Source organism: Anomaloglossus baeobatrachus, chromosome 8, assembly GCF_048569485.1.
Source record: "Anomaloglossus baeobatrachus isolate aAnoBae1 chromosome 8, aAnoBae1.hap1, whole genome shotgun sequence".
NCBI lineage: Eukaryota > Metazoa > Chordata > Amphibia > Anura > Aromobatidae > Anomaloglossus > Anomaloglossus baeobatrachus.
The window spans coordinates 243897386-243911516 of record NC_134360.1 but is presented as its reverse complement, the minus strand read 5'-3'; the positions used below and the strand labels follow the sequence as shown (position 1 = coordinate 243911516).

At 45.0% G+C, this 14131-nt stretch overlaps 1 protein-coding gene across 20 annotated transcripts in view; it reads right to left on the bottom strand.

The window, feature by feature from the left end:
- Nucleotides 1-14131, bottom strand: part of PTPRF (protein tyrosine phosphatase receptor type F) — a 1173234-nt gene that overhangs the window by 288653 nt on the left and 870450 nt on the right. The gene's annotated exons all lie outside the window — the stretch shown is intronic.

Genomic DNA, 14131 nt, shown 5'->3' with positions numbered 1-14131 from the left:
CCCAGAAGACTGTGAATCCTTCCTCTGGCAGCCTCACTTATAAAATATTCAGCCGGAAGCAGATGAACACTGTGCAGAACCAGAAAATGGATTAAGAAACAAGTCTTTTACGAGTGGCACCAGGATAGGCTCCTATGAAGTTCTGCGGGGCTGAGCCGGCTTTATATAGCACCAGTTTACAGAAGGCCACTGGGGAAATGTATAATAATATTCCCCAGGAGCTGACAGTCTAATGCGGGCTTTACACGAGACGATCTATCGTGCGATCGTCCCGTGTGACACCTATGAGCGATCGCAAATCGGTGACTAATCGTGAATCGTGTACTCGTCGTTTATTTTTAAAAAATCGTGTGTTTTACTTTGCGCAGGATGTTCATCGTACCCGAGGCAGCACACATCGCACTGTGTGAAACCCCGGGAACGATGAACACAGCTTACCTGCGTCCCGCGGCTCCCGCCGGCTATGCGGAAGGAAGGAGGTGGGCGGGATGTTTACGTCCTGCTCATCTCCACCCCTCTGCTTCTATTGGCCGGCGGCTGTGTGACGTCGCTGTGATGCCGAATGTCCCTCCCCCTTCAGGAAGAGGATGTTCGCCGCCCACAGCGAGGTCGCTCAGCAGGTAAGTACGTGTGACGGGGGTTTAACGACTTTGTGCGACACGGGCAGCAATTTGCCCGTGACGCACAAATGACGGGGGCGGGTACGATCGCTCGTGCAATCGCACGATAGATCATACCGTGTAAAGCCCGCATAAGTCCTTACCGCCAGAAGCAATATGGCACTATAGGGAGACACGCCAATTAAAGTGGAAATGGTTCCATGTACAAAACTGAACCCGAGACCCCCGTGCTGTTGCCCACTTCACAGTAAGGGTATAATGTATAGATAGATAGATAGATAGATATAATATATCTATCTATATATATACATACACACATACATACACATATCTATATCTATATTAGAGAGAGAATATATGCAAAGCACATTTTTCCATCCATATTACATTAGATTTCCCAAAATCTCATCCACAGGCTAAAAAGTGAAAACTAACAGAATTAAAATAAATACATATTTAAATAATAAAATAAATAGTCATTGAAGCTTCAAAATTTGCAGCATGTCAATTTAAGCTGCAGATTTCACTGCAACGCAAGGTAAAATAAGAGGAAAATGCTCTTTATTTCTATGATGAAATATGGAACTTCTTTTTCTGCTCGCTATTTCGCTGTGGAGATGACCTGTGTGCATTTATACTAACAGCCCCCCATACACATTAGACAACCAATGGCTGAACCAGTCGATATCAACAGGTACAGTCGACAGTCTAAGGGGTACTTTACACGCTGCGACATCACTAGCTATTGCTAGCGATGTCGAACGCGATAGCACCTGCCCCCGTCGCACATGCGATATGCGGTGATAGCTGCCGTAGCGAACATTATCGCTACCACAGCTTCACAACGCACACACCTGGTCGGCGACGTCGCTGTGACCGCCGAACAATCCCTCCCTCAAGGGGGAGGTGCGTTCAACGTCACCACGACATCACTAAGCGGCCGGCCAATAGAAGCGGAGGAGCGGAGATGAGCAGGACGTAACATCCCGCCCAGCTCCTTCCTTCCGCACTGCCGGTGGACGAAGGTAAGGAGATGTTTGTTGCTCCTGCGGCTTCACACACAGCGATGTGTGGTGCTACAGAAGCGAGGAACAACATCGTACCGGCAGCAGCAACGACATTATGGAATGGAGCGACGTGTCACCGATCTACAATTTTTCACGTTTTTGCGATCGGTTATCGTCGCTCCTAGGGTTTACACGCTGCGATGTCGGTAACGACGCCGGATGTGCGTCACTAACGACGTGACCCCAACGATATATCGTTACCGATGTCGCAACGTGTAAAGCCCGCCTAAGGCCGGGTCACATGGCCGTGTGGAGTTAGTTTTCACCCGCCCTGTAGACACATTCATACACATAACCATTAAGATCTTTGTTGATCTTCACACCTAAAGGTTTGCACAAGGACCATGTGATCCACACGAAGACATGTTCGTTTTTTCGGCGTCAGCTCGAATGAAAGGTTCAATAGAAGTCTATGGGACAGTGGCATGGACCAGAATGAAAATGCCTTCAAGAAATTAAAAGGAACCTGTCAGGTCCAATATGCACCCAGAACCACAAGCAGAACTGCTCCCAGAACTGCTCATGGTTCTGAGTGCATATTGGACCTGACAGGTTCCCTTTAATGTTTCTATGTGTTAAACATGTGCAAAGGTGATAGATTTTACAGCTGTGAAATAAGCAATGAGATAATTAAAAGAAAAAAAAGGGATGTGGTGTCCCCACATTTTTGATACCTATCAAAATTAAAGCAGACAGCTGTGAGGTGATATTCTGGGAAGGACCGTGGTTATTGGTACCCTCCTAGCCTAAAAATAGCAGCCTTCAGCAATTCTTGTGCTTCACCTTGATTTCCCTGGTGCGATGACAATCAGAACAATGGTAGTTGGGGTTAATGACAGCTGTGTCGTGTCAGCTGGCATCCTTCCATGACATTAGTAATGGAGGGGAGTCTATAAGACACCCCCAACTACCATAACCCACCATTATTGCCACCGCACAGGGCAATCGGGAAGAGCCAAGATAAAGCACCAGAATTGGTGCATCTAGTGTGATATGTCACTTCTGTGGCTGCTATTTTTACACTAGGAAAAGCCCAATAACTATGGACCTTCCCAGCCTGACAATAAAAGCCCCCAGCTGCCTGCTTTACTTTGGCTGGTTATCAAAAATAGGAAGAACTCCATGTTGTTTGTTTCATTTAATTAAATTATTTATTTGATGAAATGACTGTACAATCTCTCTAGCCATCTATATCTCTAGCCCTCTAGCCATCTATCTTTGCACACCCATGTTTTTAGCTAAATGCAGTGCAAAAGGTATCAAGCCCAGTGGACAGGATAAGCACTTCATACCGCCAGGTGGCAGAGTTTCGTGAATAGTCTTGGCAGCTCCCTCACCTCTATTGGTCCATAAATGGTGTACATTTGACGTTAGGCTCCAATCAGTAATTCGCCCACCTGCGCAAATCAGCGGTCTCCTGGCTTCTGTGCACTAACTTGCTCTCCTGAAGGCACGCTCTTCAGCATTCTTAGTGCGCAGAAGACAGGAGACCACTGATCTGTGCAAGCGCCAAATTTACTAGCCGATGCCTGAAATCAGATATCAACCAACAGAGAGCTAGATATGCTAGGATGTTATTAACTCAAGGAGGCAGAGTTTCTTTAAAGGGAACCTGTCACCGTTTTTTTGCCCTATAAGCTGTGGCCACCACCACCAGGCTCTTATATACAGTATTCTAACATGCTGAATATAAGAGCCCAGACCGCTCTGTACAACATATAAAACACTTTATAATACTCACCTAAACTGGTCGCTGCAATGGATGTGGCAAAGATGGGAGTCTTCGTCCTCCGGTGCCGGCGCCAACTCTTTTGGCCATCTTTGTCACCGCCTCTGTCGTCCTTCTGAAGCCGCGGTGCATGACGCGTCTGACGTCATACACACTCGCCGGCATTCAGGTTCTGAGCAGGGCAGATCAAAGTATTGTAGGACGCCTCCGCGGGACCGGCGAGTGTGTATGACGTAGACGCGTCATGCACACAGGCTTCAGAAGGAGGACGAAGATGGCCGAAAGAGGCGGCGGCGGCACCGGAGGACGAGCCACATCCACCGCAGCGACCGGTTTAGGTAAGTATTAGAAAGTATTTATGTTGTACACAGCGGCCTGGGCTCTTATATACAGCTTGTTAGAATGCTGTATACAAGAGCCCACTGGTGGTTGCCGCAGCTTATAGGCCGAAAAACTGGTGACAGCTTCCCTTTATGTGTAATCTTCATCCCACTGCACTTAAAACCTCCCTGAATACCGATACAAAAGTACATTTCTCAAAGTTAAGGCAACGCCATGACAATATAAAAGAGACAAATAAATTCATCATATATTGGGCCCACATACAAATGGTTATCATTGAGGGCGTTCAAACTTAAAGTCTATTGTTCCCATAGAAAGTATAAAAAAAGAAAAGATTAAACTTATATATAGAACGCTTCACGGCAGAGAAAGATTTTCACATGGGGTCGCCTCCCTCCGCTGAAGGATTGTGCTTTGGAGAACCATACTTTTTAATATTCGCTATATTTTTGCAGCACTGGGGCTCGAGGTGTAAATGTTACCCATGGATTCTCTCTGAAACATTTCCATGTCCTCCACGTGGTTTTGGATTTCCTTTGGGTCCTTCAGTTTCATCCTCTACATAAACTGTATTTGGATTTATCGGCTTCCTATGAAATTGGCCTTAGGCTAGTTTCACACTTGCGTCGTGCGGCATCCGCATTGCGTTGTGTGACGGATGTAACGGATGCGTTGCATATAGTGGCACAACTGATGCGACGGATCTTGCAAAACAACGGAATCTGTTGTAGCCTTTTTTTCAGCAATTTAGTCAACTGAGCATGCGCAGTTGTGTAAAAACGGATCCGTCACAGGAATCTGTCAATTCACAAATTCCGCCACCATAGGCTTCCCTTATAAAAATGACGGACGCCGACGGAATCCAGCACATTGCGGGTTTTTTGTCGCTCTGGGAAGCGCAGAAAAACGCTACTTGCTGCGTTCTTTCTGCCCGGCGGATGCAACGCAGCGTCGGCCGGTGGATGCAACGCAGGACCATGAGTCACAATGCGTCGTCCATACAAGTCTATGGGAAGCAGCGGAATCCGTTTACTGATTGTGCTGTTTTCCAAAACGGCGGATTGCGACTGAAGGAAAAAACCGCAAGTGTGAAAGTACCCTTAGAAAATGGAGATGAGATTGTGAGTGCAGCACTCGGGGACATGAGACTGGATAATAACGTGACATGGAACGACCGAGTCTCTCGGTGTCAATAGAAGCCGCTTCCCACATTTGAGGTGTAGGGATGTAATATTGGGGAGGGATCGGCCGTCTTCCTCCGTTCTCCAGCCCTGCCTGTGTCTGGAGGCAGCGAGCAGGTTTTACAATCTTTCCACGCGCCGAGCTCCGCGATCTGCACACCTGGTGTCATTAGAATCTGATTCAACACAAACACTTTGTAGCACTTAGGAGGGAAAGCAACTGTAATTTCGGCCGCTGCCAAAAAATAAATTGCAAAAACAAACTCCCCCCTCCTCTCCCGTTTACATTGTTTTTCCTTCTCTGCCATTTTCGTTGATCTTCATGCTGTTTATTTTTAAAGACGGGCAGGACAGAAAACATTTCCGCAGAGAACGTATCAATTCTACAAGGATGTATAGGAGAAAGAGGAAGGAAGAGATCGGAGGAAAAGTTCGGCATCGCCCCATAGGCACAGAATAGGGCACCTGGGAGAGAGGTACCGTAAGTGCCCCGCGGTACTGATCCATAGCACAGTATAGACTGGCAGGCTGGTAATGATCTCCATCCTGCTCGCAGGCACACCGGCAAACACGCTTTCCATTCCTGACAAAGAAATATTCATGTTTTCTGCTCATTTAGATAGACAAGGAGAAGCTGTCATTCTTGACCTTTTCTTTCAGAGCTATATACAACCTATGAAGTGCATCCTGGGTATATATGAGGAGTGGGATCACTTCACAGCTCCTGGAAAATGTATGCTACGGACGACGTGAAAAGCAAGTTTGATACATTTTTGTAGAATTGCAACTAATCCATGACCTGAGGAAGGATTGTCCGTTCTTGCATCGGAACATCTGCCCGGACCTAGGCGTATAGGGTGCAGCTAGTTCAGGTCGGCCCAGGTCTACGATACGAGGATGGTCTGTTTCATGGAAACAGACCTGTAATATGACGTAGAAGGAAATCGGGTATATACCGCGCTGATACTCAGAAGTGTATTAATATGGTTCCTTTATTGTTCACACAGGTTTACGCGTTTCAGAGACATCCGTCTCCTTCCTCAGGACATCAAAGGAACAATTTTCTTCCTTTGATGTCCTGAGGAAGGAGATGGATGTCTCTGAAACGCGTAAACCTGTACGAACAATAAAGGAATCATATTAATACACTTCTGAGTATCAGCGCGGTATATACCCGATTTCCTTCTATGTCATACTGCATACGCTACGTATCGGGGCCGCGGCTGATACCACCATTGGATGTGCTACATAGGGGTTGTGACTGTCACAACCTGAAAAGGTGAGTGTACCGGAATCCTTCTTTGTCTGACATCCCTTACGGGTAAAACCCTATTGTGCTCTCTTCCACAGTACCTTCTCATGGAAACAGGCCTAGAAGATGGTAAAGATAACATGCCGATATACCGCTGGAAAAAAAGAGGCGTTCAGTAATAAAAACAAGACTAGGCTGAGTTCACATGTCCAGTTATCATCCGTTAGAATGGATCTAGCAGCGATCCTTTGTGCAAACACAACTTGTCAGTTTTGAAAAAAATTGATTTTTGCAGGATCCGTTTTTTAAAAAAAATTGATCCTTTATCTGATTACTATTGAGAGGTCCGTTTTTCTTTCATTTGTAAAGGATCCCTTTTTTTCCCCTAGTGGATCAGTTTCAAATTGAAGATAAATAGCAACCAAATTATGGAAAACAGATCCGTTTTCTGATCGCTATTTATCTTCCATTTGAAACTGATACCACTAAGGAAAAAAGGGATCCTTTACAAATGAAAGAAAAACAGACCTCCAAATAGTAATCAGATAAAGGATCCATTCTCCATAGACCCCCATGTTAAAAAAACGGATCCTGCAAAAATCAATTTTTGCAAAACAGACAAGAAAGTTGGGTTTGCAGAACTTTTTTGCCAATGGAACCATTCTAATGGACGATTACTGGACATGTGAACTTAATTACCTTACAATAAAGAAAATCTGCAACTTTTTTTTTTTTTTTACATACTTTATGCTGCCATTTCTCACCATCGCTGGAGTGAACAGTAATTTATGCTTCACAAAAAAAGTTTTGGGTGTAATTTTACATTTAGTTGGCCTAAACTTTGTTACCTGCATTGACACAATGTAACAAACTTTTGTTGTGCTGCACATGCTCAGTACAGCAGAGGTACTTTCACTGTGTAGCATAGGGTATGATCACACCCTCAGGGGTACTCTTATGTCAATTATTTGATGAATGGGTTACTTGATGTTAAAATATTGAGGAAAAACTAGTCTTGACGGCTACATCGCAGCAAGAACTAAGCTCAGATGAGATATTTGGTTGTTATGTTTTGTTTTCAGCCTCTGGACAACAAGAAGAATGTATCCATTCACTGTCAGCATGCAGAGATCTTAGAAATGGGGAAAAACTATAAAACTTTCCAATACACCATTTTCTTGTTAGGCTATGTCCGCACGTTGCTTTTTACCTGCTTTTTTGCTGCTTTTTCAACTGCAGCGTTTAATGCCAAAATGGTTGTGTTCTGCTTTTCAAGCATAGTCTATGGGAATTTGGGTTTCTTGTCCGCACTATGCTGTTCAAACTGCAGCCTTTTTGTTGCAGAACTTTGCTCAAAAACTCAGCATGTCAATTGTTTTTGCCATTTGGGTTTTGCACTGCAAAGCTGAGTTCTGCAACAAAAAGGCTGCAGTTTGAACTGCATAGTGCGGTCTAGAAACCCAAATTCCCATAGACTTTGCTTGAAAAGCAGAACACAACCATTTTGGCATTAAACGCTGCAGTTGAAAAAGCAGGTAAAAAGCAGGTAAAAAGCAACGTGCGGACATAGTCTCAACCATTGATTCCCTATAACCTATCTCCAGGCACTTGCCTACACAGAAACCAAACCAATTTCTTGCTGCGCTCCAGTTGCAGAACATCCATCTGCATGGAGGCCAAAAGACAAATCTATTTATTATACGCTATCTCCGGGTTCCGCTCTGCTTTATCGGGACGAGCAGACTGCAAGAAGAAGGTGAACACCTTAAGCCCACGTCTTGTGCTGGAGAGAGCAGAGATGCTGGGGGTGGGAGGTGTTTGGAGGACAGCGCTTACGTTTCCAGGCACTCGGCGTAAGCAGAACTGAGGTTTTAGCACAAAAAAAAAAAATCCTCTGGAAATACAACAAAGGCCAACTGACTGAAAGCTATGCGAAATCCCAGAGCTGGATTACTGAGGCATCCAATTGGTAGTGCCTGGCACTGCTAATACAAGGCAGCTTAAGATCTGCTTGTTACAGGCTCGCAGGCTCCTTGCAGGCTGTTCGCCTCCTCACACTGTTCCCATTAATGACAATATGGCCCTGGCCTCGGCAGATACAGCGTTTGCTCCAGCTTTCTGTTTGTAGTAAACTCCACAGACCCGATGATAGCAATCAGTAATTCTACCCTCCAACACGTGCCGAGCAGCTGGAAATACTTAACGTGCGCCCACTGCAAGCGCAAAACGCTGGAAAATGGATAGAACAACGGAAATCTGGGGTACGAGATGCCTCGCCTCCATTTTTGGATAATTGTGTTGTGATTTCTACACAAGTAACAGATACAAAGTGAACTTCATTAATGGCCACCATAACGATCCCAAAATCTGCAGGATTCTTAGTATAGTCACCCTGCTCTCCATAGATCCTGAAAGGCATACACAAGTGCATTATGCAGGGTCACCAAATTGATTTTTTTTAATTTTTCTGGACAGCTTGAGGAAAAAAATTAGACAATATTTTTTTATGGACATATTGGAAAACTATTATACATCATTATGATAAGGGCCCTCTCACATTGCGTTTTTACCTACGTTCAGTGGTCCCATCGGAGCTTCCGTCTGGACACCCCCGCAAAACGGGTTTCGGACGCATGCGCCATTGGGGCCATTGACTATAATAGAGCAGACTATGTCACCATGTGCCCTGTCTTTTACCATTTTCGGGCATATAGCTGCCGTCACTGTAAACTGTAAAATGAGGAGAATTACAGACAAAATCTGTGTAAGTTTCTTCAGCTAAAAAAAACAAAAAACAAACCCCAGCATTATCCAATGCTAACCCCTGTGCAATCCTGGAATTGGACACATGATGCATATTCATTGACGAGACACTTCTGCAGCATAGACCGTCCTACGTCATTCACATAGGTCGGTTTTGGAGGTCCTGCGCAGGCGCACTTCGACCTGCCCTCAGCAGGGTAGATCAAAGCATTGTAGTGTGCCTGCGCAGGACCTCAATACCGGCGCGTGTGAATGACATAGGACACATCATGCACCCAGGCTTCAGAAGAAGGACAAAGATGGGTGAAAGAGGAGGCGCCGACACTGGAGAACAGAGACACCGATCTGACCAGTCTGCACCGCACCGACCATTTAGGAGAGTATTATAAAGTGATTTTTATCTTCTACACAGCGGCCTGGGCTCTTATATACAGTATTCTAACATGCTGTATGTAAGAACTCAGTGGTGGTGGCCACAGCTTATAGTCACCAAATCTGGTGACAGGTTCCCTTTAAATGTGTACTGTAGACAAAATAACTAACACATGTAATCTGCAACAAAAAGTCATAAAAACAACAAAAAAAGGAGCAAAACTGCTTTTCGTAAGCAACTTCTTTACTACCAAGAGAGCAGGTTTTGTGTGCGGCGTGTGAACACAGTCTTAAAGTATGTGCACATGTTCAGGATTTGCAGCAAAAAAAAATGTTGCAAATTCTGATGTGTTAACAGGAAATATGCTGTTTTTTTGTTTGTTTGTTTTTTTACATGTGGTTTTGTTGCTGATTATTCCCCACTCATTAGTTTAAGTGAAATCTGCAAACTGTGCAAGAAATAAACATTCTGCAGATTGAAATCTGCAAGGAAAAAAATAAGCAACGTGTGCATGAGACTTCAGGAATCTCACTTTGCTGGTACTGGGAAATCCTTCAAGTTTTGTGACACATCTGCGTAGAAAAAACGCAAAGTGTGCACTCACCCTAAACGTGGCTGTGAACGATCCCGCATCTCCTCTTTTCCAGGAGCAGGTACACCGCACATACACTGGCGCAGATCGTCTAAATGATATACAAGCGGAGACACATTTTACATTGTCCCATGTGACTAGTGCGTGCTAAAGTTTTGAGACATAATGGTTTAGGAGTTACTAAAGCTGAAAAAAGGACAATTTCTATCTATTTTCCTGGTAACGTTCTCTGCTGAATGCCAACACCTTGTCATAGAACAATAATTCTGCGGAAGACGCGGCGGTGTGCTGTCCCCGACGAGGGAACCGGTGGGAATTCCCAGGGCTGCCAGCAGACACCATGGACTGACTGGTGCTCCAGTGCACGCTCCACTGAGATTTATTTGCCCGCTGGTTAAAAATCTGCTTGCTGCTCCCCATGAATCATTGCAGTTGAAGTGCTTTATGGGAAATAAAATGCTGTGCTGATGATAAAAAACCCCGATGGCAAAAAAATGCCAAATTCAGCAAAGCGACAAGTCATTTGTGTGTCTGCAGCAAGGTCACTACTGAAAGAGCTTTAACAGTGCAATTCAGGAGATGAGAAGAGGGGCTGGTAACAAACCAGTGACTGACACCGAAACGTCCCCATAGTCAATTCCCCAAAAGAAGGGCAGTGCACGGGAGAGAGGGTGATCTGCGCCTCGAAACGCTTCCAAAATTGGAGAGGAAACTGAGAAACGTTCTGCAACCTTTTCCCCCCCCCCCCCCCCCGTCTCCCTCGCTGACCCTGTGATCCTCACATACGGGGTGTATGTGGCCCCGGTGCAGGGAAGCTGCAGAACGCGTCTTCTCCAATTTGCTGTATATTACGGACTTATAAATAGGTCAAGTGATTCAGTCTTTTCTTGCATCAAACAGAGACTGCCTAAAGCTTAATAAAATAGTCAGAGGAAGCTACAATTACCACATCAGGCAGAAAAATCCGCTCATGTATGAAATACCCCCGGCCCGGCACGCCTCGTGCACATGTCATATGCATGTGGGCTTGCTCAGAGCCCCCTGCCTCCATTTACATGGCTGAGCTGGTTACTGCTTGGATTTCCGAATATTAAAGCAAGCTATAGTTTGCGGCCTACCTGCGTGACAATCACAAAGCGAGCTTCAACCACGACTACATGGGATCTCCAGCTGATGGACAATGTGGCATTGCAGAATAATTGTGTGGACATGCAATGAGATGCAACAGTCACAAATAATCCAAGTCTGTTGGATTTTTGGACTCTTGCAAGACTTTCAGCAAAGGAGTCCATGTAAGTTGGGTGAAACTGCAAATTCCTAGGCACGTCACCAGGGTTTCTAGTGTCTGATGGTGTTTGCAACCCTTAAGGGGAATCTTTCAGCAGGTTTTTGCTATGTAACCTGAGAGCAGCATGATGCAGGGGCAGAGACCCTGATTCCAGCATTGAGTCACTTAGGCAAAGTCCAGAAATAATCCATCAGAACGGATCCGTTGGCAAAAAAGCTGTGCAAACACTTATCAATTTAAAAAAAAAAAAAAAAAATGATTTTTGCAGGATCTATTTTTTTATTTTTTATTTTGTTTTATTTTGTTTTAACATTGGAGTCTATGGAGAACGGATCCGGGATCTGATTGATATTTAGTCGTCTGTTATTCTTCCATTTGTAAAAGGATCAGTTTTTTTTCTTATTGGATCAATTTCAAATGGAAGCATATAGCATAGCAATTCATTAACAGATCCGTTTTCCATAGACTCCAATGTTAAAAAACAGATCCTGCAAAAATTAGTTTTTTAAAAATGGCTGAAAAAAAAAATTGTGTCTTTGCACATTTTTTTTTGCTAACAGATCTGTTCTAACTGATGATTACTGGACATGTGAACTTACCGTAACTGGGCTGGACGGTGTTGTGGTTTCCATAAAATAACACTTTCAGGCCTGCGACACACATCCGTGCCGCCGGTACATGTTTGTCAATTTTTGCACGTACCGGTGGCACGGAGACACGTTAAGCAATGCTACCCTATTGTAGCAGGCACACACTTAAAACCACATGGAACGTGTGTCCGTGTGCGTTTGTACGTGTGTGCGTTTTTCAAAGCGCTGACATGTCAGTGTTTTCTCCCGCAGCACGGGTGTAGTGTGGATGCGGTCCCATGTGACACGCACCGGAGAAAACACACGTGTCAGTGAGAAAAAAAAACAAAACCTAAGGCTATGTGCGCACAGTGCGTTTTTCGCGGCGTTTTTGCATGTTTTTCGGGTGCGTTTTTGGCCTCAAAACTGCATGACATTACTTCCCCAGCAAAGTCTATGAGTTTTCATTTTTGCTGTCCGCACACAACTGTTTTTTAAGCTGCGTTTTTGAGCTTGAAAAAAAATGGACATGTCAATTCTTTCCTGCGTTTTTCTGCGTTTTCCGCCCATGCAATGCATTGGAAAAACGCAGCAAAACGCAGAGATCAAAAATGCAGCAAAACGCAGCCAAAAACGCACCAAATCGCGGTGAAAACGCATGCGTTTGATGCGTTTTTTCGACGCGGGTGCGTTTTTGTGCGTGTTTAGCGGCCAAAAACGCACAAAAACGTAGCGTCAAAAAAACGCAGCGTGCGCACTTAGCCTTAACTCACCTCCAGCCCTCCTGTCTCTGCCGCTGCTGCCTCTTGCTGCTGACCGCCGCTCATTATTCTCATGTAATATTCACTTCACTGCCTGCCAGCAGCAGCAGCGGCGGCGGGGAGACGGCAGAGCTGGAGACTGAAGATCAGCACCATGGACAGCAGGAAGGATCAGGTGAGTATGTAAATTACCGGTTCTACGTGTGCTATCGCGGATAGCACACGTAGAAAACACGTGGCCCGCACGTACCAGAGACACGTACTTACCTGCACGCAACACGCAGGGGAAATAAGTGTCTCGCGGCACGTGCGTGATTTGCACGTGAGTGTGGCAGAGGCCTTAGCAGCAGATCACTACATGACTGGTAAACCTGTTCCATATTCATGAGCTCTGTATAACCCCACCCTGAGCACTGATTAGCAGCTTTCTGCCTATGCAGAGTGCACACACAAGGCTGCTAATCAGTGGTGTGGGCAGGTTTATACACAGCTCAGAATTTAGAGAACTGGTAGAACTGCAGCAGATAAAACCGGGATTATATAAAAGGTGCAGAAAGCGGCCCATCACTGGAATCAGAATCTCTGCTCCTACATCATGCTACTGTCAGATTACATAGCAAAAACCTGGTGAAAGATTCCCTTTAAATCGTATGACCAAAAAATAGTTATGTATCAGTACGCCACAGAAGAGCTGCATGTGATTTTAATGTCGGGAGAGCAAAGTTTCCATGTATCCATCACCTAATTAGCAAGAGGTCGTTACCGCTCATCGGCCTCTTCAGTCAGCGTAGACTAACAATAGGACAGGTAAATACAGACTATGACAGCAATTCAATATGTACAGCGAGCTTTTGGACCTGCCATGGACTGTGGGAATATATTATAAGGCCTCATGGAACACAACGATCCTCCAACCTACAATGAAATCAACCACCGAGGAGCAGGATGAGACAAGTCCAACCTTACATGTCAGAGTTCTGCTAATGCTTCTCCATGTACTTCAATACACGGTATTGATTGACAGGGATGACAGATACCTGGAGTCTCGGAGTCAGGCTGAGAGACGCATGCAAACCAATAATTAATCATGGTGTCTGAACTGGAAAACAGAAGTGAATGCTCCCTACAACTAATGGGCACGAGAGTCTATGATATACGACCCTATAAATCAGAGCTGGAGGTCACAAGGTCTGAACAGCGCGGAAATATTCAGCTATATATAAATCATTTACAGTCACGGTCCTAATGTATCTCAGGATCTACAGTGTATTAGTAATAAAACTGATCCATGCGGCACGTAACCTTTTCTCAGCACTTTTCCTTGCCAAAAATTACTAAAACTTCATCCAAGATTGAACATAACAGAATTCAAGGTACAGGGTTTATAAAGACACATATTTCCTCCCAGGAGCCGAAGCCACTGATTTATGTTATGAGCGAAAGTTCAAAAGGATCTCCCTGGGGAGAAGCCCCGGCTGATGACAGGCGCCCATCAAAATGCCAACAAGTCTCTGAAAGGAGAGAGGGAAATAAAGCTGAGAACATCTCCCCCCCCCCCCCCAAAAAACAAAAAAGTGCTGACTAGAGGAAGACT